General features: G+C 49.8%; 30 non-coding genes across 30 annotated transcripts; 16 read left to right on the top strand and 14 right to left on the bottom strand.

Moving 5' to 3' along the window:
- Positions 1-396: 396 nt before the first annotated feature.
- TRNAE-UUC (transfer RNA glutamic acid (anticodon UUC)) lies at positions 397-468 on the bottom strand. The gene has a single exon. It is a non-coding gene; the product is annotated as a tRNA-Glu (tRNA).
- Positions 469-601: 133 nt separating this feature from the next.
- On the top strand, positions 602-674 carry TRNAM-CAU (transfer RNA methionine (anticodon CAU)). The gene has a single exon. It is a non-coding gene; the product is annotated as a tRNA-Met (tRNA).
- Positions 675-1,274: 600 nt separating this feature from the next.
- On the top strand, positions 1,275-1,347 carry TRNAM-CAU (transfer RNA methionine (anticodon CAU)). The gene has a single exon. It is a non-coding gene; the product is annotated as a tRNA-Met (tRNA).
- A 3,610-nt stretch (positions 1,348-4,957) lies between these two features.
- TRNAE-UUC (transfer RNA glutamic acid (anticodon UUC)) lies at positions 4,958-5,029 on the bottom strand. Its single transcript has one exon. It is a non-coding gene; the product is annotated as a tRNA-Glu (tRNA).
- Positions 5,030-5,162: 133 nt separating this feature from the next.
- Positions 5,163-5,235, top strand: TRNAM-CAU (transfer RNA methionine (anticodon CAU)). The gene has a single exon. It is a non-coding gene; the product is annotated as a tRNA-Met (tRNA).
- A 600-nt stretch (positions 5,236-5,835) lies between these two features.
- TRNAM-CAU (transfer RNA methionine (anticodon CAU)) lies at positions 5,836-5,908 on the top strand. The gene has a single exon. It is a non-coding gene; the product is annotated as a tRNA-Met (tRNA).
- A 3,601-nt stretch (positions 5,909-9,509) lies between these two features.
- TRNAE-UUC (transfer RNA glutamic acid (anticodon UUC)) lies at positions 9,510-9,581 on the bottom strand. Its single transcript has one exon. It is a non-coding gene; the product is annotated as a tRNA-Glu (tRNA).
- Positions 9,582-9,714: 133 nt separating this feature from the next.
- Positions 9,715-9,787, top strand: TRNAM-CAU (transfer RNA methionine (anticodon CAU)). The gene has a single exon. It is a non-coding gene; the product is annotated as a tRNA-Met (tRNA).
- Positions 9,788-10,182: 395 nt separating this feature from the next.
- On the bottom strand, positions 10,183-10,254 carry TRNAE-UUC (transfer RNA glutamic acid (anticodon UUC)). Its single transcript has one exon. It is a non-coding gene; the product is annotated as a tRNA-Glu (tRNA).
- Positions 10,255-10,387: 133 nt separating this feature from the next.
- Positions 10,388-10,460, top strand: TRNAM-CAU (transfer RNA methionine (anticodon CAU)). The gene has a single exon. It is a non-coding gene; the product is annotated as a tRNA-Met (tRNA).
- A 395-nt stretch (positions 10,461-10,855) lies between these two features.
- Positions 10,856-10,927, bottom strand: TRNAE-UUC (transfer RNA glutamic acid (anticodon UUC)). The gene has a single exon. It is a non-coding gene; the product is annotated as a tRNA-Glu (tRNA).
- Positions 10,928-11,060: 133 nt separating this feature from the next.
- TRNAM-CAU (transfer RNA methionine (anticodon CAU)) lies at positions 11,061-11,133 on the top strand. The gene has a single exon. It is a non-coding gene; the product is annotated as a tRNA-Met (tRNA).
- Positions 11,134-11,528: 395 nt separating this feature from the next.
- On the bottom strand, positions 11,529-11,600 carry TRNAE-UUC (transfer RNA glutamic acid (anticodon UUC)). Its single transcript has one exon. It is a non-coding gene; the product is annotated as a tRNA-Glu (tRNA).
- A 133-nt stretch (positions 11,601-11,733) lies between these two features.
- Positions 11,734-11,806, top strand: TRNAM-CAU (transfer RNA methionine (anticodon CAU)). The gene has a single exon. It is a non-coding gene; the product is annotated as a tRNA-Met (tRNA).
- A 395-nt stretch (positions 11,807-12,201) lies between these two features.
- Positions 12,202-12,273, bottom strand: TRNAE-UUC (transfer RNA glutamic acid (anticodon UUC)). The gene has a single exon. It is a non-coding gene; the product is annotated as a tRNA-Glu (tRNA).
- Positions 12,274-12,406: 133 nt separating this feature from the next.
- TRNAM-CAU (transfer RNA methionine (anticodon CAU)) lies at positions 12,407-12,479 on the top strand. The gene has a single exon. It is a non-coding gene; the product is annotated as a tRNA-Met (tRNA).
- Positions 12,480-12,874: 395 nt separating this feature from the next.
- Positions 12,875-12,946, bottom strand: TRNAE-UUC (transfer RNA glutamic acid (anticodon UUC)). The gene has a single exon. It is a non-coding gene; the product is annotated as a tRNA-Glu (tRNA).
- A 133-nt stretch (positions 12,947-13,079) lies between these two features.
- TRNAM-CAU (transfer RNA methionine (anticodon CAU)) lies at positions 13,080-13,152 on the top strand. Its single transcript has one exon. It is a non-coding gene; the product is annotated as a tRNA-Met (tRNA).
- A 395-nt stretch (positions 13,153-13,547) lies between these two features.
- TRNAE-UUC (transfer RNA glutamic acid (anticodon UUC)) lies at positions 13,548-13,619 on the bottom strand. The gene has a single exon. It is a non-coding gene; the product is annotated as a tRNA-Glu (tRNA).
- A 133-nt stretch (positions 13,620-13,752) lies between these two features.
- On the top strand, positions 13,753-13,825 carry TRNAM-CAU (transfer RNA methionine (anticodon CAU)). Its single transcript has one exon. It is a non-coding gene; the product is annotated as a tRNA-Met (tRNA).
- Positions 13,826-14,220: 395 nt separating this feature from the next.
- On the bottom strand, positions 14,221-14,292 carry TRNAE-UUC (transfer RNA glutamic acid (anticodon UUC)). Its single transcript has one exon. It is a non-coding gene; the product is annotated as a tRNA-Glu (tRNA).
- Positions 14,293-14,425: 133 nt separating this feature from the next.
- Positions 14,426-14,498, top strand: TRNAM-CAU (transfer RNA methionine (anticodon CAU)). The gene has a single exon. It is a non-coding gene; the product is annotated as a tRNA-Met (tRNA).
- Positions 14,499-14,878: 380 nt separating this feature from the next.
- TRNAE-UUC (transfer RNA glutamic acid (anticodon UUC)) lies at positions 14,879-14,950 on the bottom strand. The gene has a single exon. It is a non-coding gene; the product is annotated as a tRNA-Glu (tRNA).
- A 133-nt stretch (positions 14,951-15,083) lies between these two features.
- On the top strand, positions 15,084-15,156 carry TRNAM-CAU (transfer RNA methionine (anticodon CAU)). The gene has a single exon. It is a non-coding gene; the product is annotated as a tRNA-Met (tRNA).
- A 395-nt stretch (positions 15,157-15,551) lies between these two features.
- Positions 15,552-15,623, bottom strand: TRNAE-CUC (transfer RNA glutamic acid (anticodon CUC)). Its single transcript has one exon. It is a non-coding gene; the product is annotated as a tRNA-Glu (tRNA).
- A 133-nt stretch (positions 15,624-15,756) lies between these two features.
- TRNAM-CAU (transfer RNA methionine (anticodon CAU)) lies at positions 15,757-15,829 on the top strand. Its single transcript has one exon. It is a non-coding gene; the product is annotated as a tRNA-Met (tRNA).
- Positions 15,830-16,224: 395 nt separating this feature from the next.
- On the bottom strand, positions 16,225-16,296 carry TRNAE-UUC (transfer RNA glutamic acid (anticodon UUC)). Its single transcript has one exon. It is a non-coding gene; the product is annotated as a tRNA-Glu (tRNA).
- A 133-nt stretch (positions 16,297-16,429) lies between these two features.
- On the top strand, positions 16,430-16,502 carry TRNAM-CAU (transfer RNA methionine (anticodon CAU)). Its single transcript has one exon. It is a non-coding gene; the product is annotated as a tRNA-Met (tRNA).
- Positions 16,503-16,897: 395 nt separating this feature from the next.
- Positions 16,898-16,969, bottom strand: TRNAE-UUC (transfer RNA glutamic acid (anticodon UUC)). Its single transcript has one exon. It is a non-coding gene; the product is annotated as a tRNA-Glu (tRNA).
- Positions 16,970-17,102: 133 nt separating this feature from the next.
- Positions 17,103-17,175, top strand: TRNAM-CAU (transfer RNA methionine (anticodon CAU)). The gene has a single exon. It is a non-coding gene; the product is annotated as a tRNA-Met (tRNA).
- The last annotated feature ends 66 nt before the right edge of the window (positions 17,176-17,241 follow it).

Raw genomic sequence — 17,241 nt, 5'->3', positions numbered from 1 at the left:
CCAATCTTGCAATGTGACTGCCATTGGAACTTGTAGTGTGGATGCTGTATTTATTTGAGGTGCATACTGGCAGCATGTGCTGTATGGCATACAATGCTGATCATCCACAAGGCAAACTTAGGCAGCTGCCTAGGGTCTAGAGAGAGTTTAGGGGCCTGGTGGTTGCTAGCCCCCACCAAATCTAACTAAATAAGCCAGGTGACCATCAGTGGAGGGCAAAGTGTTATCTTGCCCAGGGCCCCATTTCATAGTTATCCCTCTCTGATGTCTTATATCATGTGTGAAGTGTTCTATAATGTATATGATTTTTGTTTTATTTTTTATGGGGGGGGGGAGGGGGGCGCCACAGGATTTCTTGCCTGGAGTGAAAAGAAGGCAAGAGGCGCCCCTGGGACGTTCCCATACCGGGAGTCGAACCCGGGCCACCTGGGTGAAAACCAGGAATCCTGACCGCTAGACCATATGGGAGGAGTTCGGTAAGAGCTGAATGCATCTGGGGGAAAAAGGAGCTCGAGAGCCAGAGGGGGGCATCAGCTCTGTCTAGACAGCAAACCATGAGCCAACTTACCTGGGGCGTGTGCGGCACAGTGGCAAAAGCACTGCCTCGTTAGCGCAGTAGGTAGCGTGTCAGTCTCATAATCTGAAGGTCGTGAGTTCAATCCTCACACGGGGCACTGTCCTCATGCTTGGACAGCCTTTTGGTTAGGGCAAGTCCACCCTATAAGCGTACAAGCCTATCGCGGAGACTTTTGATCACTTTCCCACCCACTGAGATACCACTGAGAGTAGAGTCTGGACATCAGCGCTATCAGCAGCAGAGTTGCAAAAGGGGCTTGGAGCAACTGAAAATCTGACTTTGGACATTGCCTTTCTTGTCACCCGCCGAGAACTTTTGTAGATGGGGCGAAGAGAAAACAGCCAGTATTACAGAGGGAGGACCTTTTTCTGGCCAACAGCCGTTCTTCCCCTGCACTAATAGGCCCCCAAGGAGAAAGCTTTTGTTGGGCTCCGGTACGCTCACCTGGGAAGCTTGATTCTGATGAGCGCACCTTAGCCAAAAGGCAGGACGTTCACATACCGGGAGTCGAACCCGGGCCACCTGGGTGAAAACCAGGAATCCTGACCGCTACACCATATGGGAGGCGTTCGGTAAGAGCTGAATGCATCTGGGGGAAAAAGGAGCTCGAGAGCCAGAGGGGGGCATCAGCTCTGTCTAGACAGCAAACCATGAGCCAACTTACCTGGCGCGTGTGCGGCACAGTGGCAAAAGCACTGCCTCGTTAGCGCAGTAGGTAGCGCGTCAGTCTCATAATCTGAAGGTCGTGAGTTCAATCCTCACATGGGGCACTGTCCTCATGCTTGGACAGCCTTTTGGTTAGGGCAAGTCCACCCTATAAGCGTACAAGCCTATCGCGGAGACTTTTGATCACTTTCCCACCCACTGAGATACCACTGAGAGTAGAGTCTGGACATCAGCGCTATCAGCAGCAGAGTTGCAAAAGGGGCTTGGAGCAACTGAAAATCTGACTTTGGACATTGCCTTTCTTGTCACCCGCCGAGAACTTTCGTAGATGGGGCGAAGAGAAAACAGCCAGTATTACAGAGGGAGGACCTTTTTCTGGCCAACAGCCGTTCTTCCCCTGCACTAATAGGCCCCCAAGGAGAAGGCTTTTGTTGGGCTCCGGTACGCTCACCTGGGAAGCTTGATTCTGATGAGCGCACCTTAGCCAAAAGGCAGGACGTTCCAGGGGCGCCTTTACCTACTGACCACCCAGGCAGCGGCTTGGAGCGGCTTTGATGGGGAAGGCGCAGTAAATTACTGTCAGTCCAAGGGGAAATACAAATTCCTGTCCTGAAAGACCGTTGTAAGGGCCTGAAGAGAAAAAGATTTCCTTCTGTTTTAAGGAGGCAAATTACACCAATCGTTGCTTTTTTAGTAGGAGGGCATTTGGTTCCTTTTATCCCCCTATACATTCCTAGTAGCTTGGGTCACCCTGAGCTGCTTGGTTACTCTGCTCTTTTCACAAATAGCCTTCTGCTAAGTCACGGATAAAGAATCATTCAGAGTTCAGAATTATAAGAAGAAGGTGTCTGGTTTATAGCTGTTCTCTGCCCCTCCACAGAGGTGACAGTGCCCTACCCCCAAATGTTACTGAGTCTGCAGAGCAAGTGAGACAAACAAACAAACAAACAAACAGTAATCTCTGCAGACAGCTGTGTGCTCTGCTAGAATGTCTGCATGTCTAGATGTCAGGACGCTCTCCAGCCATGACTAGCTATGGAGAGGTAGGATTATCTGATCCTCTCCCCTACACAGCCCGAACTTCTCCCTGAATTCAACAGGACAGTGTTTGAAGTGTGTAATGGACACAGTGGGGGTTGCAGGTTTTGTCTTTCATTGTGAGAGAGTGAATAGGAGGGCAGCATCTAAAGCTCAAACAATGATAATGGACATGTAAGCAATGTGTGTAATTACATCCATCACTACTTATAATTGAAGATGGCATAATAATGTATTTCCATTAATGCTGTCTGTTTGCCCTCTCTCTAATGCTATGTACCACCTCACGATTTTTCCAACGATTTTCCCGATGTCCATCAATTTTTTTTTGAGCGACAAGTAGTCATTTACACGATGTCGTGACATCGCTTAGCATTGTGTGGTGAAAAGTGACCGTCACTGAGGATCAAGTAAAGTACTGAGGTCGCTTGACTTCTCGTTCGCGCCCGTCCTGTAATGTCACGTGACATCTCGCATACCCGCTGGCAGGAAGATGAATCGCTGGACGCTTGTCATGAGGGACACCTCGCTGGATCCATCTTCCTGTGTTGTTGCAGTCACTGTGGTGAGTGTGGAGCTTAACTTTGCTCGCCCTCACCCTCTGCTCATGCTCCCTCTCCCACTGTCTCTCTGACCAAACAACTGCTACTTGGGGAACAATGTGCACAATTATGTACACTAGTCTGAGCACTCTTCAGGGGAGCCAGTAGCATTTGGAACTATTATTGTGTATTTATGTAGCACTGACATCTTCAGCACTTTACAGAGTACATAGTCATGTCACTGACTGCTCACTGGAGCTTACAATTTCATCCCTACCATAGTCAAACTGTAATGTCCGACCCTATTATTATCATGTATTTATATAGCACTGACATCTTCTGCAGTACTTTATATAGCACTGACATCTTCTGCAGTACTTTACAGAGTACATAGTCATGTCACTGACTGTCCTCAGAGGAGCTCACAATCTAATCCTACTATAGTCATAGTCTAATGTCCTACCATATTATTATTATGTATTTATATAGCACTGACATCTTCTACAGCACTTTACAGAGAACATAGTCATGTCACGGACTGTCCCCAGAGGAGCTCACAATCTAATCCTACCATAGTCATAGTCTAATGTCCTACCATATTATTATTATGTATTTATATAGCACTGACATCTTCTGCAGCACTGTAGAGAGTACATAGTGATGTCACTGACTGTCCTCAGAGGAGCTCACAATCTAACCCTACCATAGTCATAGTCTAATGTCCTACCATATTATTATTATTTATTTATATAGCACTGACATCTCCTGAAGCACTTTACAGAGTACATAGTCATGTCACTGACTGTCCTCAGAGGAGCTCACGGTCTAATCCCTACCACAGTTATAGTCTAATATTTTCAATATAGGATTGTTTTGGGGTAAACCAGTTGACTTATTAGTATGTTTTTTAGGATGCAGGAAATGTCTGAAGTGTCTGAAGACAGAAACTCCATGCAGATTTTGCCCTGGCCAATGTTCAAGCCTAGGACTCAGCACTAAAATGCAGTAGTGGTACCCACTGAGCCTCTATTCTACTCATAGATATCTGCTCATCCATGTCATCAATTCTGACCCTCCACTACCCTCCCTCCCTCCATTCTACTTCTCTTCTCTTGTATCACTTACACTACAAACACACTGTGCTTATCTCCAGAATGGATTATGAATCAAACTGTTAGGCCCAGTGCACACCAAAACCGCTAGCAGATCCTCAAAACGCTAGCGGTTTTTGAAGCAGATTTCAGAGCGATTCTAGGCATGTTTAGAGACATTTTCTAAACATGCCGAGTGTTTTTGTGAAGCAGATTACAAATATTGTTACAGTAAAAGCTGTTACTGAACAGCTTCTGTAACAAATATGCCTGGAAAACCGCTCTGATCTAGTGTTTTTTAGAGCGGTTTGCATTTTTCCTATACTTTACATTGAGGCAGAATCGCTTCTGCAAACCGCAAATGTGCAGCAGGAGGCACGTTTGCGGTTTGCTAAAAACCTCAAACCGCTGGTGTGCACCATCCCATGGAAATACATTAGCCAAGCGTTTTCACAGACAGATGCGGTTGGCGGATCGCTGCTAAAACCGCTCGGTGTGCACTGGGCCTTAAACCACCTTACCATATCAGCCCTTCAATGTCATGATATACTCACTCCAGTCCTACCCTAACAGGTGGTAACATATTTGCATATCTCATAATGTTTGTGAAAAATTATTTTGAAAGTAAGAATGTCTTGCTTGATAATCCAATCTTGCAATGTGACTGCCATTGGAACTTGTAGTGTGGATGCTGTATTTATTTGAGGTGCATACTGGCAGCATGTGCTGTATGGCATACAATGCTGATCATCCACAAGGCAAACTTAGGCAGCTGCCTAGGGTCTAGAGAGAGTTTAGGGGCCTGGTGGTTGCTAGCCCCCACCAAATCTAACTAAATAAGCCAGGTGACCATCAGTGGAGGGCAAAGTGTTATCTTGCCCAGGGCCCCATTTCATAGTTATCCCTCTCTGATGGCTTATATCATGTGTGAAGTGTTCTATAATGTATATGATTTTTGTTTTATTTTTTATGGGGGGGGGGAGGGGGGCGCCACAGGATTTCTTGCCTGGAGTGAAAAGAAGGCAAGAGGCGCCCCTGGGACGTTCCCATACCGGGAGTCGAACCCGGGACACCTGGGTGAAAACCAGGAATCCTGACCGCTAGACCATATGGGAGGCGTTCAGTAAGAGCTGAATGCATCTGGGGGAAAAAGGAGCTTGAGAGCCAGAGGGGGGCATCAGCTCTGTCTAGACAGCAAACCATGAGCCAACTTACCTGGGGCGTGTGCGGCACAGTGGCAAAAGCGCTGCCTCGTTAGCGCAGTAGGTAGCGCGTCAGTCTCATAATCTGAAGGTTGTGAGTTCAATCCTCACACGGGGCACTGTCCTCATGCTTGGACAGCCTTTTGGTTAGGGCAAGTCCACCCTATAAGCGTACAAGCCTATCGCGGAGACTTTTGATCACTTTCCCACCCACTGAGATACCACTGAGAGTAGAGTCTGGACATCAGCGCTATCAGCAGCAGAGTTGCAAAAGGGGCTTGGAGCAACTGAAAATCTGACTTTGGACATTGCCTTTCTTGTCACCCGCCGAGAACTTTTGTACATGGGGCGAAGAGAAAACAGCCAGTATTACAGAGGGAGGACCTTTTTCTGGCCAACAGCCGTTCTTCCCCTGCACTAATAGGCCCCCAAGGAGAAGGCTTTTGTTGGGCTCCGGTACGCTCACCTGGGAAGCTTGATTCTGATGAGCGCACCTTAGCCAAAAGGCAGGACGTTCACATACCGGGAGTCGAACCCGGGCCACCTGGGTGAAAACCAGGAATCCTGACCGCTACACCATATGGGAGGCGTTCGGTAAGAGCTGAATGCATCTGGGGGAAAAAGGAGCTCGAGAGCCAGAGGGGGGCATCAGCTCTGTCTAGACAGCAAACCATGAGCCAACTTACCTGGCGCGTGTGCGGCACAGTGGCAAAAGCACTGCCTCGTTAGCGCAGTAGGTAGCGCGTCAGTTTCATAATCTGAAGGTCGTGAGTTCAATCCTCACATGGGGCACTGTCCTCATGCTTGGACAGCCTTTTGGTTAGGGCAAGTCCACCCTATAAGCGTACAAGCCTATCGCGGAGACTTTTGATCACTTTCCCACCCACTGAGATACCACTGAGAGTAGAGTCTGGACATCAGCGCTATCAGCAGCAGAGTTGCAAAAGGGGCTTGGAGCAACTGAAAATCTGACTTTGGACATTGCCTTTCTTGTCACCCGCCGAGAACTTTCGTAGATGGGGCGAAGAGAAAACAGCCAGTATTACAGAGGGAGGACCTTTTTCTGGCCAACAGCCGTTCTTCCCCTGCACTAATAGGCCCCCAAGGAGAAGGCTTTTGTTGGGCTCCGGTACGCTCACCTGGGAAGCTTGATTCTGATGAGCGCACCTTAGCCAAAAGGCAGGACGTTCCAGGGGCGCCTTTACCTACTGACCACCCAGGCAGCGGCTTGGAGCGGCTTTGATGGGGAAGGCGCAGTAAATTACTGTCAGTCCAAGGGGAAATACAAATTCCTGTCCTGAAAGACCATTGTAAGGGCCTGGAGAGAAAAAGATTTCCTTCTGTTTTAAGGAGGCAAATTACACCAATCGTTGCTTTTTTAGTAGGAGGGCATTTGGTTCCTTTTATCCCCCTATACATTCCTAGTAGCTTGGGTCACCCTGAGCTGCTTGGTTACTCTGCTCTTTTCACAAATAGCCTTCTGCTAAGTCACGGATAAAGAATCATTCAGAGTTCAGAATTATAAGAAGAAGGTGTCTGGTTTATAGCTGTTCTCTGCCCCTCCACAGAGGTGACAGTGCCCTACCCCCAAATGTTACTGAGTCTGCAGAGCAAGTGAGACAAACAAACAAACAGTAATCTCTGCAGACAGCTGTGTGCTCTGCTAGAATGTCTGCATGTCTAGATGTCAGGACGCTCTCCAGCCATGACTAGCTATGGAGAGGTAGGATTATCTGATCCTCTCCCCTACACAGCCCGAACTTCTCCCTGAATTCAACAGGACAGTGTTTGAAGTGTGTAATGGACACAGTGGGGGTTGCAGGTTTTGTCTTTCATTGTGAGAGAGTGAATAGGAGGGCAGCATCTAAAGCTCAAACAATGATAATGGACATGTAAGCAATGTGTGTAATTACATCCATCACTACTTATAATTGAAGATGGCATAATAATGTATTTCCATTAATGCTGTCTGTTTGCCCTCTCTCTAATGCTATGTACCACCTCACGATTTTTCCAACGATTTTCCCGATGTCCATCAATTTTTTTTTGAGCGACAAGTAGTCATTTACACGATGTCGTGACATCGCTTAGCATTGTGTGGTGAAAAGTGACCGTCACTGAGGATCAAGTAAAGTACTGAGGTCGCTTGACTTCTCGTTCGCGCCCGTCCTGTAATGTCACGTGACATCTCGCATACCCGCTGGCAGGAAGATGAATCGCTGGACGCTTGTCATGAGGGACACCTCGCTGGATCCATCTTCCTGTGTTGTTGCAGTCACTGTGGTGAGTGTGGAGCTTAACTTTGCTCGCCCTCACCCTCTGCTCATGCTCCCTCTCCCACTGTCTCTCTGACCAAACAACTGCTACTTGGGGAACAATGTGCACAATTATGTACACTAGTCTGAGCACTCTTCAGGGGAGCCAGTAGCATTTGGAACTATTATTGTGTATTTATGTAGCACTGACATCTTCAGCACTTTACAGAGTACATAGTCATGTCACTGACTGCTCACTGGAGCTTACAATTTCATCCCTACCATAGTCAAACTGTAATGTCCGACCCTATTATTATCATGTATTTATATAGCACTGACATCTTCTGCAGTACTTTATATAGCACTGACATCTTCTGCAGTACTTTACAGAGTACATAGTCATGTCACTGACTGTCCTCAGAGGAGCTCACAATCTAATCCTACTATAGTCATAGTCTAATGTCCTACCATATTATTATTATGTATTTATATAGCACTGACATCTTCTACAGCACTTTACAGAGAACATAGTCATGTCACGGACTGTCCCCAGAGGAGCTCACAATCTAATCCTACCATAGTCATAGTCTAATGTCCTACCATATTATTATTATGTATTTATATAGCACTGACATCTTCTGCAGCACTGTAGAGAGTACATAGTGATGTCACTGACTGTCCTCAGAGGAGCTCACAATCTAACCCTACCATAGTCATAGTCTAATGTCCTACCATATTATTATTATTTATTTATATAGCACTGACATCTCCTGAAGCACTTTACAGAGTACATAGTCATGTCACTGACTGTCCTCAGAGGAGCTCACGGTCTAATCCCTACCACAGTTATAGTCTAATATTTTCAATATAGGATTGTTTTGGGGTAAACCAGTTGACTTATTAGTATGTTTTTTAGGATGCAGGAAATGTCTGAAGTGTCTGAAGACAGAAACTCCATGCAGATTTTGCCCTGGCCAATGTTCAAGCCTAGGACTCAGCACTAAAATGCAGTAGTGGTACCCACTGAGCCTCTATTCTACTCATAGATATCTGCTCATCCATGTCATCAATTCTGACCCTCCACTACCCTCCCTCCCTCCATTCTACTTCTCTTCTCTTGTATCACTTACACTACAAACACACTGTGCTTATCTCCAGAATGGATTATGAATCAAACTGTTAGGCCCAGTGCACACCAAAACCGCTAGCAGATCCTCAAAACGCTAGCGGTTTTTGAAGCAGATTTCAGAGCGATTCTAGGCATGTTTAGAGACATTTTCTAAACATGCCGAGTGTTTTTGTGAAGCAGATTACAAATATTGTTACAGTAAAAGCTGTTACTGAACAGCTTCTGTAACAAATATGCCTGGAAAACCGCTCTGATCTAGTGTTTTTTAGAGCAGTTTGCATTTTTCCTATACTTTACATTGAGGCAGAATCGCTTCTGCAAACCGCAAATGTGCAGCAGGAGGCACGTTTGCGGTTTGCTAAAAACCTCAAACCGCTGGTGTGCACCATCCCATGGAAATACATTAGCCAAGCGTTTTCACAGACAGATGCGGTTGGCGGATCGCTGCTAAAACCGCTCGGTGTGCACTGGGCCTTAAACCACCTTACCATATCAGCCCTTCAATGTCATGATATACTCACTCCAGTCCTACCCTAACAGGTGGTAACATATTTGCATATCTCATAATGTTTGTGAAAAATTATTTTGAAAGTAAGAATGTCTTGCTTGATAATCCAATCTTGCAATGTGACTGCCATTGGAACTTGTAGTGTGGATGCTGTATTTATTTGAGGTGCATACTGGCAGCATGTGCTGTATGGCATACAATGCTGATCATCCACAAGGCAAACTTAGGCAGCTGCCTAGGGTCTAGAGAGAGTTTAGGGGCCTGGTGGTTGCTAGCCCCCACCAAATCTAACTAAATAAGCCAGGTGACCATCAGTGGAGGGCAAAGTGTTATCTTGCCCAGGGCCCCATTTCATAGTTATCCCTCTCTGATGGCTTATATCATGTGTGAAGTGTTCTATAATGTATATGATTTTTGTTTTATTTTTTATGGGGGGGGGAGGGGGGCGCCACAGGATTTCTTGCCTGGAGTGAAAAGAAGGCAAGAGGCGCCCCTGGGACGTTCCCATACCGGGAGTCGAACCCGGGCCACCTGGGTGAAAACCAGGAATCCTGACCGCTAGACCATATGGGAGGCGTTCGGTAAGAGGTGAATGCATCTGGGGGAAAAAGGAGCTCGAGAGCCAGAGGGGGGCATCAGCTCTGTCTAGACAGCAAACCATGAGCCAACTTACCTGGGGCGTGTGCGGCACAGTGGCAAAAGCACTGCCTCGTTAGCGCAGTAGGTAGCGCGTCAGTCTCATAATCTGAAGGTCGTGAGTTCAATCCTCACACGGGGCACTGTCCTCATGCTTGGACAGCCTTTTGGTTAGGGCAAGTCCACCCTATAAGCGTACAAGCCTATCGCGGAGACTTTTGATCACTTTCCCACCCACTGAGATACCACTGAGAGTAGAGTCTGGACATCAGCGCTATCAGCAGCAGAGTTGCAAAAGGGGCTTGGAGCAACTGAAAATCTGACTTTGGACATTGCCTTTCTTGTCACCCGCCGAGAACTTTTGTAGATGGGGCGAAGAGAAAACAGCCAGTATTACAGAGGGAGGACCTTTTTCTGGCCAACAGCCGTTCTTCCCCTGCACTAATAGGCCCCCAAGGAGAAGGCTTTTGTTGGGCTCCGGTACGCTCACCTGGGAAGCTTGATTCTGATGAGCGCACCTTAGCCAAAAGGCAGGACGTTCCCATACCGGGAGTCAAACCCGGGCCACCTGGGTGAAAACCAGGAATCCTGACCGCTACACCATATGGGAGGCGTTCGGTAAGAGCTGAATGCATCTGGGGGAAAAAGGAGCTCGAGAGCCAGAGGGGGGCATCAGCTCTGTCTAGACAGCAAACCATGAGCCAACTTACCTGGCGCGTGTGCGGCACAGTGGCAAAAGCACTGCCTCGTTAGCGCAGTAGGTAGCGCGTCAGTCTCATAATCTGAAGGTCGTGAGTTCAATCCTCACACGGGGCACTGTCCTCATGCTTGGACAGCCTTTTGGTTAGGGCAAGTCCACCCTATAAGCGTACAAGCCTATCGCGGAGACTTTTGATCACTTTCCCACCCACTGAGATACCACTGAGAGTAGAGTCTGGACATCAGCGCTATCAGCAGCAGAGTTGCAAAAGGGGCTTGGAGCAACTGAAAATCTGACTTTGGACATTGCCTTTCTTGTCACCCGCCGAGAACTTTTGTAGATGGGGCGAAGAGAAAACAGCAAGTATTACAGAGGGAGGACCTTTTTCTGGCCAACAGCCGTTCTTCCCCTGCACTAATAGGCCCCCAAAGAGAAGGCTTTTGTTGGGCTCCGGTACGCTCACCTGGGAAGCTTGATTCTGATGAGCGCACCTTAGCCAAAAGGCAGGATGTTCCCATACCGGGAGTCGAACCCGGGCCACCTGGGTGAAAACCAGGAATCCTGACCGCTAGACCATATGGGAGGCGTTCGGTAAGAGCTGAATGCATCTGGGGGAAAAAGGAGCTCGAGAGCCAGAGGGGGGCATCAGCTCTGTCTAGACAGCAAACCATGAGCCAACTTACCTGGCGCGTGTGCGGCACAGTGGCAAAAGCACTGCCTGGTTTGCGCAGTAGGTAGCGCGTCAGTCTCATAATCTGAAGGTCGTGAGTTCAATCCTCACACGGGGCACTGTCCTCATGCTTGGACAGCCTTTTGGTTAGGGCAAGTCCACCCTATAAGCGTACAAGCCTATCGCGGAGACTTTTGATCACTTTCCCACCCACTGAGATACCACTGAGAGTAGAGTCTGGACATCAGCGCTATCAGCAGCAGAGTTGCAAAAGGGGCTTGGAGCAACTGAAAATCTGACTTTGGACATTGCCTTTCTTGTCACCCGCCGAGAACTTTTGTAGATGGGGCGAAGAGAAAACAGCCAGTATTACAGAGGGAGGACCTTTTTCTGGCCAACAGCCGTTCTTCCCCTGCACTAATAGGCCCCCAAGGAGAAGGCTTTTGTTGGGCTCCGGTACGCTCACCTGGGAAGCTTGATTCTGATGAGCGCACCTTAGCCAAAAGGCAGGACGTTCCCATACCGGGAGTCGAACCCGGGCCGCCTGGGTGAAAACCAGGAATCCTGACCGCTAGACCATATGGGAGACGTTCGGTAAGAGCTGAATGCATCTGGGGGAAAAAGGAGCTCGAGAGCCAGAGGGGGGCATCAGCTCTGTCTAGACAGCAAACCATGAGCCAACTTACCTGGCGCGTGTGCGGCACAGTGGCAACAGCACTGCCTCGTTAGCGCAGTAGGTAGCGCGTCAGTCTCATAATCTGAAGGTCGTGAGTTCAATCCTCACACGGGGCACTGTCCTCATGCTAGGACAGCCTTTTGGTTAGTGCAAGTCCACCCTATAAGCGTACAAGCCTATCGCGGAGACTTTTGATCACTTTCCCACCCACTGAGATACCACTGAGAGTAGAGTCTGGACATCAGCGCTATCAGCAGCAGAGTTGCAAAAGGGGCTTGGAGCAACTGAAAATCTGACTTTGGACATTGCCTTTCTTGTCACCCGCCGAGAACTTTTGTAGATGGGGCGAAGAGAAAACAGCCAGTATTACAGAGGGAGGACCTTTTTCTGGCCAACAGCCGTTCTTCCCCTGCACTAATAGGCCCCCAAGGAGAAGGGTTTTGTTGGGCTCCGGTACGCTCACCTGGAAAGCTTGATTCTGATGAGCGCACCTTAGCCAAAAGGCAGGACGTTCCCATACCGGGAGTCGAACCCGGGCCGCCTGGGTGAAAACCAGGAATCCTGACCGCTAGACCATATGGGAGGCATTCAGTAAGAGCTGAATGCATCTGGGGGAAAAAGGAGCTCGAGAGCCAGAGGGGGGCATCAGCTCTGTCTAGACAGCAAACCATGAGCCAACTTACCTGGCGCGTGTGCGGCACAGTGGCAAAAGCACTGCCTCGTTAGCGCAGTAGGTAGCGTGTCAGTCTCATAATCTGAAGGTCGTGAGTTCAATCCTCACACGGGGCACTGTCCTCATGCTTGGACAGCCTTTTGGTTAGGGCAAGTCCACCCTATAAGCGTACAAGCCTATCGCGGAGACTTTTGATCACTTTCCCACCCACTGAGATACCACTGAGAGTAGAGTCTGGACATCAGCGCTATCAGCAGCAGAGTTGCAAAAGGGGCTTGGAGCAACTGAAAATCTGACTTTGGACATTGCCTTTCTTGTCACCCGCCGAGAACTTTTGTAGATGGGGCGAAGAGAAAACAGCCAGTATTACAGAGGGAGGACCTTTTTCTGGCCAACAGCCGTTCTTCCCCTGCACTAATAGGCCCCCAAGGAGAAGGCTTTTGTTGGGCTCCGGTACGCTCACCTGGGAAGCTTGATTCTGATGAGCGCACCTTAGCCAAAAGGCAGGAGGTTCCCATACCGGGAGTCGAACCCGGGCCACCTGGGTGAAAATCAGGAATCCTGACCGCTAGACCATATGGGAGGCATTCAGTAAGAGCTGAATGCATCTGGGGGAAAAAGGAGCTCGAGAGCCAGAGGGGGGCATCAGCTCTGTCTAGACAGCAAACCATGAGCCAACTTACCTGGCGCGTGTGCGGCACAGTGGCAAAAGCACTGCCTCGTTAGCGCAGTAGGTAGCGCGTCAGTCTCATAATCTGAAGGTCGTGAGTTCAATCCTCACACGGGGCACTGTTCTCATGCTTGGACAGCCTTTTGGTTAGGGCAAGTCCACCCTATAAGCGTACAAGCCTATCGCGGAGACTTTTGATCACTTTCCCACCCACTGAGATACCACTGAGAGTAGAGTCTGGACATCAGCGCTATCAGCAGCAGAGTTGCAAAAGGGGCTTGGAGCAACTGAAAATCTGACTTTGGACATTGCCTTTCTTGTCACCCGCCGAGAACTTTTGTAGATGGGGCGAAGAGAAAACAGCCAGTATTACAGAGGGAGGACCTTTTTCTGGCCAACAGACGTTCTTCCCCTGCACTAATAGGCCCCCAAGGAGAAGGCTTTTGTTGGGCTCCGGTACGCTCACCTGGGAAGCTTGATTCTGATGAGCGCACCTTAGCCAAAAGGCAGGACGTTCCCATACCGGGAGTCGAACCAGGGCCGCCTGGGTGAAAACCAGGAATCCTGACCGCTAGACCATATGGGAGGCGTTCAGTAAGAGCTGAATGCATCTGGGGGAAAAAGGAGCTCGAGAGCCAGAGGGGGGCATCAGCTCTGTCTAGACGGCAAACCATGAGCCAACTTACCTGGCGCGTGTGCGGCACAGTGGCAAAAGCACTGCCTCGTTAGCGCAGTAGGTAGCGCGTCAGTCTCATAATCTGAAGGTCGTGAGTTCAATCCTCACACGGGGCACTGTCCTCATGCTTGGACAGCCTTTTGGTTAGGGCAAGTCCACCCTATAAGCGTACAAGCCTATCGCGGAGACTTTTGATCACTTTCCCACCCACTGAGATACCACTGAGAGTAGAGTCTGGACATCAGCGCTATCAGCAGCAGAGTTGCAAAAGGGGCTTGGAGCAACTGAAAATCTGACTTTGGACATTGCCTTTCTTGTCACCCGCCGAGAACTTTTGTAGATGGGGCGAAGAGAAAACAGCCAGTATTACAGAGGGAGGACCTTTTTCTGGCCAACAGCCGTTCTTCCCCTGCACTAATAGGCCCCCAAGGAGAAGGCTTTTGTTGGGCTCCGGTACGCTCACCTGGGAAGCTTGATTCTGATGAGCGCACCTTAGCCAAAAGGCAGGACGTTCCCATACCGGGAGTCGAACCCAGGCCGCCTGGGTGAAAACCAGGAATCCTGACCGCTAGACCATATGGGAGGCGTTCGGTAAGAGCTGAATGCATCTGGGGGAAAAAGGAGCTCGAGAGCCAGAGGGGGGCATCAGCTCTGTCTAGACAGCAAACCATGAGCCAACTTACCTGGCGCGTGTGCGGCACAGTGGCAAAAGCACTGCCTCGTTAGCGCAGTAGGTAGCGCGTCAGTCTCATAATCTGACGGTCGTGAGTTCAATCCTCACACGGGGCACTGTCCTCATGCTTGGACAGCCTTTTGGTTAGGGCAAGTCCACCCTATAAGCGGAGACTTTTGATCACTTTCCCACCCACTGAGATACCACTGAGAGTAGAGTCTGGACATCAGCGCTATCAGCAGCAGAGTTGCAAAAGGGGCTTGGAGCAACTGAAAATCTGACTTTGGACATTGCCTTTCTTGTCACCCGCCGAGAACTTTTGTAGATGGGGCGAAGAGAAAACAGCCAGTATTACAGAGGGAGGACCTTTTTCTGGCCAACAGCCGTTCTTCCCCTGCACTAATAGGCCCCCAAGGAGAAGGCTTTTGTTGGGCTCCGGTACGCTCACCTGGGAAGCTTGATTCTGATGAGCGCACCTTAGCCAAAAGGCAGGACGTTCCCATACCGGGAGTCGAACCCGGGCCGCCTGGGTGAAAACCAGGAATCCTGACCGCTAGACCATATGGGAGGCGTTCGGTAAGAGCTGAATGCATCTGGGGGAAAAAGGAGCTCGAGAGCCAGAGGGGGGCATCAGCTCTGTCTAGACAGCAAACCATGAGCCAACTTACCTGGCGCGTGTGCGGCACAGTGGCAAAAGCACTGCCTCGTTAGCGCAGTAGGTAGCGCGTCAGTCTCATAATCTGAAGGTCGTGAGTTCAATCCTCACACGGGGCACTGTCCTCATGCTTGGACAGCCTTTTGGTTAGGGCAAGTCCACTCTATAAGCGTACAAGCCTATCGCGGAGACTTTTGATCACTTTCCCACCCACTGAGATACCACTGAGAGTAGAGTCTGGACATCAGCGCTATCAGCAGCAGAGTTGCAAAAGGGGCTTGGAGCAACTGAAAATCTGACTTTGGACATTGCCTTTCTTGTCACCCGCCGAGAACTTTTGTAGATGGGGCGAAGAGAAAACAGCCAGTATTACAGACGGAGGACCTTTTTCTGGCCAACAGCCGTTCTTCCCCTGCACTAATAGGCCCCCAAGGAGAAGGCTTTTGTTGGGCTCCGGTACGCTCACCTGGGAAGCTTGATTCTGATGAGCGCACCTTAGCCAAAAGGCAGGAGGTTCCCATACCGGGAGTCGAACCCGGGCCGCCTGGGTGAGAACCAGGAATCCTGACCGCTAGACCATATGGGAGGCGTTCGATAAGCGCTGAATGCATCTGGGGGAAAAAGGAGCTCGAGAGCCAGAGGGGGGCATCAGCTCTGTCTAGACAGCAAACCATGAGCCAACTTACCTGGCGCGTGTGCGGCACAGTGGCAAAAGCACTGCCTTGTTAGCGCAGTAGGTAGCGCGTCAGTCTCATAATCTGAAGGTCGTGAGTTCAATCCTCACACGGGGCACTGTCCTCATGCTTGGACAGCCTTTTGGTTAGGGCAAGTCCACCCTATAAGCGTACAAGCCTATCGCGGAGACTTTTGATCACTTTCCCACCCACTGAGATACCACTGAGAGTAGAGTCTGGACATCAGCGCTATCAGCAGCAGAGTTGCAAAAGGGGCTTGGAGCAACTGAAAATCTGACTTTGGACATTGCCTTTCTTGTCACCCGCCGAGAACTTTTGTAGATGGGGCGAAGAGAAAACAGCCAGTATTACAGAGGTAGGACCTTTTTCTGGCCAACAGCCGTTCTTCCCCTGCACTAATAGGCCCCCAAGGAGAAGGCTTTTGTTGGGCTCCGGGACGCTCACCTGGGAAGCTTGATTCTGATGAACGCACCTTAGCCAAAAGGCAGGACGTTCCCATACCGGGAGTCGAACCCGGGCCGCCTGGGTGAAAACCAGGAATCCTGACCGCTAGACCATATGGGAGGCGTTGGGTAAGAGCTGAATGCATCTGGGGGAAAAAGGAGCTCGGGAGCCAGAGGGGGGCATCAGCTCTGTCTAGACAGCAAACCATGAGCCAACTTACCTGGCGCGTGTGCGGCACAGTGGCAAAAGCACTGCCTCGTCAGCGCAGTAGGTAGTGCGTCAGTCTCATAATCTGAAGGTCGTGAGTTCAATCCTCACACGGGGCACTGACCTCATGCTTGGACAGCCTTCTGGTTAGGGCAAGTCCACCCTATAAGCGTACAAGCCTATCGCGGAGACTTTTGATCACTTTCCCACCCACTGAGATACCACTGAGAGTAGAGTCTGGACATCAGCGCTATCAGCAGCAGAGTTGCAAAAGGGGCTTGGAGCAACTGAAAATCTGACTTTGGACATTGCCTTTCTTGTCACCCGCCGAGAACTTTTGTAGATGGGGCGAAGAGAAAACAGCCAGTATTACAGAGGGAGGACCTTTTTCTGGCCAACAGCCGTTCTTCCCCTGCACTAATAGGCCCCCAAGGAGAAGGCTTTTGTTGGGCTCCGGGACGCTCACCTGGGAAGCTTGATTCTGATGAGCGCACCTTAGCCAAAAGGCAGGACGTTCCCATACCGGGAGTCGAACCCGGGCCGCCTGGGTGAAAACCAGGAATCCTGACCGCTAGACCATATGGGAGGCGTTCGATAAGCGCTGAATGCATCTGGGGGAAAAAGGAGCTCGAGAGCCAGAGGGGGGCATCAGCTCTGTCTAGACAGCAAACCATGAGCCAACTTACCTGGCGCGTGTGCGGCACAGTGGCAAAAGCACTGCCTCGTTAGCGCAGTAGGTAGCGCGTCAGTCTCATAATCTGAAGGTCGTGAGTTCAATCCTCACACGGGGCACTGTCCTCATGCTTGGACAGCCTTTTGGTTAGGGCAAGTCCACCCTATAAGCGTACAAGCCTATCG

This window comes from Hyperolius riggenbachi, chromosome 3, assembly GCF_040937935.1.
Source record: "Hyperolius riggenbachi isolate aHypRig1 chromosome 3, aHypRig1.pri, whole genome shotgun sequence".
In the NCBI taxonomy this organism is placed as follows: Eukaryota; Metazoa; Chordata; class Amphibia; order Anura; family Hyperoliidae; genus Hyperolius; species Hyperolius riggenbachi.
Note: the sequence above shows the minus strand (reverse complement) of the source record. Positions and strands in the feature narration are given on the sequence as shown.